We start from the raw sequence: 5020 nt of genomic DNA, 5'->3' as shown, positions 1-5020 counted from the left end.
AAACCAGTTGATTACCAATTGATTAATCAGTAGCGACTATCAATCAACTGATAATCAATAATCAATATTGTATGGCATCTTGCCACCAACTAAACCATATTTTTATAGACTCTTGCAATTGCCCCCATCACAAAGATCATTGAAGTGAATTGCAGTTGAGTCTAATGTTAATTAAAGAATTTAGAGATCGTATACATAATATACAAAAGTATACATTTTTTTTTACTGGTTATTAATTACATATATCTTTATATCTATTTGTACGTCTTAAATTAGATGTAAAAACATGATCAGGCATATATAATATGATTGACTAATAAAATATAAATCACAAAATTGATGTGCATTAATTGTCACATTTGCTTGACAGATCATGATAATTATATTTTTGGTGAAAATATGCAAATTAAGCATGAATATGCACAGATATCATCTATATGTTTTCAAATGGTAATCATCTACTGGTTTTCAACTGGTAAATCAACTGGTAATCATCTACTGGAAACAACTGGTCTCAAATGGTCCACTCTGGTTTTATGGGTTTTAAACTGGAATAAACCGGCAGATGTATCAGTGAGGCCTATTGCTTTTAACTGGTATCAACTGGTGTAACAATTCAATACCAATATGGTTAATTAGTTTCAACTGGAATCAACTGGTTGTTTTCAGCATGCCAGTAGAGTCAATGGGTTTTAACTGGGATATACTGGTGCATGTGAAGTTTACCAGTGGTGTCAACTGGTTTCAACTGGTACCAGATCTCAGCCAATACTAAGCGCGGCGGCGGGACTCGATCGAATTGCGGACCATGTGATCCACAGTTCAATGACGTATCAACTAGACCACGACACCTCTACACTTTTTTTTTTGGGGGGGGGGGGTGTTGGGGGGGGGGGAAGGGGTTGGAAAGTTGGTATGTGCCCCGCGCTCCTACATCCGGCAATGCAATAATTATTACATAAAGTTGGTGTAGTTTCATTACGGAGGCACAATATTACTACTCACCACTTACTCAGTTTTTAATATTCCAAAATAATAAGACTATGTTTGGGGTCTCTTAAAAGCAAATGACCCCAATTATAAAGAAAGGATACCTTATTGCCATGTACTTCCATCCCTCAAATATTAGCTATACAGTGCCTATACAAAAAAAGGGCGCCCAACTTTGGTAGCTTCTAATTCAAAAAGTTATAACCTATGTAACCTCGAATCATATTCCATGGTAAAGTGTAATTTAAACCATACCATATTTATAAATGTGCTGATACTTATTACTGAGCAGCAGACTTTTCATATATTATTGTCAGCATCCTCTTTTACTAGGTATAGCACACCAAAAATGATTACATCAAACACATGTTATTTGATGGTTGCAAATGATCAAGCTTTATGAAAGCTTCAAAAAACAAAAAACAGAATTGAAATCGGTCAATGCGTTGTGATTTTATACCATTTTTTTGATATCGCAAAATTACTGAAAAACCTGCCAGAAATGGTCAAATTGTCAAAAATGGCATAATTCGACAAAGTTGACAACTTAATTCATCACTTTCATGGACACAAATAATGAATTAAAATATCAGACACTAAAATATCATCTTTGTGGTAAAAATTACAAAAAAGAAAATTCATATATCTATTACCGTTTTGAAAACAGAAGCCAACAAAATTTGTCATTTTTGCCATTTTTACGAATCTGCAAAAAAGTCGTGAAAATAACTAAGTCCGCCTAATTAATATGCGCATATGTAATCAAATCAAAACCGAACATGGTACATCAATGAAACCTATGTATATCAGACAGGTATGGAAATATATTTCATTTGTAATAAAATAAAATCATGAATATTCATCAAATATGCAAATTAGGAAAGTCAAACTGTTCATTTTTGGGGTATTTATTAAATCATAATATTCATAGATCATATTTACACCAAATATTGACCTTAAATTCTTAATATTTTTGCAATGCCAATACAATATGGCGATGGAAATTACTTGGATCACCGTCACAGCTATTTCCTGATGTGTTTCACAAATAATTCAGAAAAACCGATCATATGATAAGAATTTGTAGACTTTCAGCTACATCACAGTATATCTGCCTTTTTCAAAGATGTCAGATTTGAGGATTTATGATTATTTTCCGAGATACCATTCAACAGGCCTTAACATTCCACAGGGACTGAATTTCAGAGTGGCAGAAACTTTAGTGACCCCAGTACAGTTGTGGCTACCTTGAGTGTAAATAACAAATTTATTCAATGAGTGAAACACATGAGGATATTGCATTTTTGTAGGGGAGTTTAATAAATTTAGGTGCATTTTTTTCACCACGCAGAATAGCAGCGCGAGTCAATGGGCGATCAGCGGGCCATGTCACAAATGCTGAAAAGACAATATTCTAATTCAATAATTAACATATTTCCCACATGCCTATAACAATGAAACTACACAGAATTGTAGTTAAAGATATGCTTGAAATATATGTGAAATAAAAAATTCACAAATATTGTTTAGTTTTTTTTAAATACATTTACAAAAATTGCTATTTCTACCAACTGACTGCTGTTGTGTGTGTGTGCTCGCGGGGCAGACTGTTTGCACAGGCAGTGTGATCACCTTACTTTTACCGAGTTTGGGCTCAAACAATGAATGTGGTTCAAAAGCCATATTTCTATTCCGGGAGCCAGAGCGATCAACCTAGCTGGAAAGGAAACCAATTTTTCATGTGCACAGATGTAAAGATCGAATAACTCCATATAACAAATTGACCGTCTGGCATGATGTTCTAAGTGATGGGTGTGGCCTGGGGGATGCCCCCTCCAAAAATCGGCCCTTTTGACGACAAAATAGTATTTTGTAAATAATACTTTTAGGAAACCTTGAACCACCATGAGTTTGGTGTCAAATGAATGAAAATTAAATGATCTACATTGTGAAACCTATTTCAACGAAATTAGGATTAATTAACATCGCCAATTTAAGTAAAAAGCATGATTTTTGTTTGGTGTGATTTTTTTTTAAATATTTAATTTTATCAAAAAAGATTATTTTCCATATATCAAAATCGGAGAATTGCATTTTTCATAACTTTCCAGTAATTTGCTTATATACAAAGACGATATCCTGTGCGAGGGAGAGGTTTATATATCTTTTCAATAAAAAAGTTATAGCAATCCAAAGTTATTGAATTGATTCCCACAAAAACAACATTTTTGCCCAAATGTATGCATATAATATGTGCATTAGTGTATTAAGGACCTGTTTGGTGTGTTTACATCGAGTTTTAGAGATAACTTTTAACTAAAACCTCTTATCACCATTACAAGATCAAACACATCATCATAATATACAGGGTGCAACCAAACATTTCTTTACAACAATTGAAACTTCTTTCAGAAAGCCTAACAATAAAGGCTGTTTTTTATTCAAAGAGCATACGTAGAGACGATAAACAAATAATAATAATAATACAACGTCGTTAAGCGTGAGACCGTTCACTTCTATCTCTCCCCGCCAAATAATTCGAACAAAAGAATCAACCTAAGGGAATCATCAGTTAAACGAATTTATCATTAGTCCTTGAAAAATGAAATAATACTGGTTGTCATAGTAGTATTAAAGGCCCGCCCCCCCCCCCACTTAGTGTTATTTAGGGTACGCGTATGCATGTTCCCTCCTTTTGAAAACACCCCCTTAAGTCCGTGTGTGATAAGTCAATACGGGCCGGATTTTTGTGTACTACGAGCCGGTGAAAAGTACCCCTTTATCGGACATTTTGGGAACACGAATGAGGTCCCTCCGACCCCGGAGTGGGGGGGGGGGGGGGTAAAGGGCAGCAAAGGCGAACGATTTACACTGTAAAAAAGAATTTGTTCATTGGTAATTTTTACGTATTTTTTCCATGTAGAATTTACTTGAAAACATTAGTTTTGCCACTTACGAACTAAATTTAAGTCTTGCTAACTCAAACATTCAATTTAGTAGAACATACGTGGAATATTATAAGTAAAATCAAATACATAAGAACTTTAAGTAATTTCAGCTTGTATTAATTTAGTAATTTTAACTCAAAATCAGAAATTATACGTATTACTCAAACAATTTATGTTGATTATTCTTATCTTTTTAAAGTAAGGACCGATGCAGTGCGTAGTAGAAATATTTACATAATTTATGAATATTCATTAAGACCAAATTAAACTCTTTTTTAAATAAAACAATTCTTTTTTGTGGTTGAATGAAAATTTAAGGACTTTAAAACATTTACTAATTCAATTAACATGGCTAAGCAAAGACAAGACAATTTTTTATTGTTACCCAGTTCAAAACAAATCAAAACTTGATATTTCAGGAAATTGTCAACCAATTTTCCTTTTAAGATGCTACGATCAAGTATATATAAAATGTGGAGCCTTTCAATATGTGTCGAATTGAAGCGTATGTAATAGTTTGTGATGGTGGTAGAGATATATATATACGGTTAAATCTTAAATAGAAGTAGTGAATGATTAGTGGATGTTACTTGTTAGATTAGATGGGTACCAAATCGTGCAATATGTAATCCTATCATAGCTTTTTTTTAATTATCTAAAATGATTACAATACTTAAATTATTTACGTTAATGTAACTCGATTTTACTGAGTAAAAATTTATTCAGCAAAATAAGTAAATTCTACTTAAGATGCCGTAGGTAATATTTACTTAATAAAAATAAGGCAATTTTTTCCCTCAATTTTATTGAGTTATTTCGACTATTATTTTTTTTACAGTGTACGCTACAATTCAGAAATCTTTGCTTGGATTGCTTTTTCCTCAAAATTACCATGATATATCAAGCTACATAGAACTATAATCGACAAAAAAGATATTGTCGTGAAATCATTCAGAAAAAATTTGAACTAGAATGAATAAAACATAATGCAAATGAAAAAGACTAGATAGAATGAATAAGACACAGGTTCATTTTACCACATTAATCATCCAGTACCCATTACCAAGCAAAATTCATGCCAG

This window comes from Strongylocentrotus purpuratus, unplaced genomic scaffold (genome assembly GCF_000002235.5).
Source record: "Strongylocentrotus purpuratus isolate Spur 01 unplaced genomic scaffold, Spur_5.0 spur5_scaffold_4, whole genome shotgun sequence".
Taxonomy (NCBI): domain Eukaryota; kingdom Metazoa; phylum Echinodermata; class Echinoidea; order Camarodonta; family Strongylocentrotidae; genus Strongylocentrotus; species Strongylocentrotus purpuratus.
The sequence above is the reverse complement of the archived record's forward strand: the minus strand, read 5'-3'. Positions refer to the sequence as shown.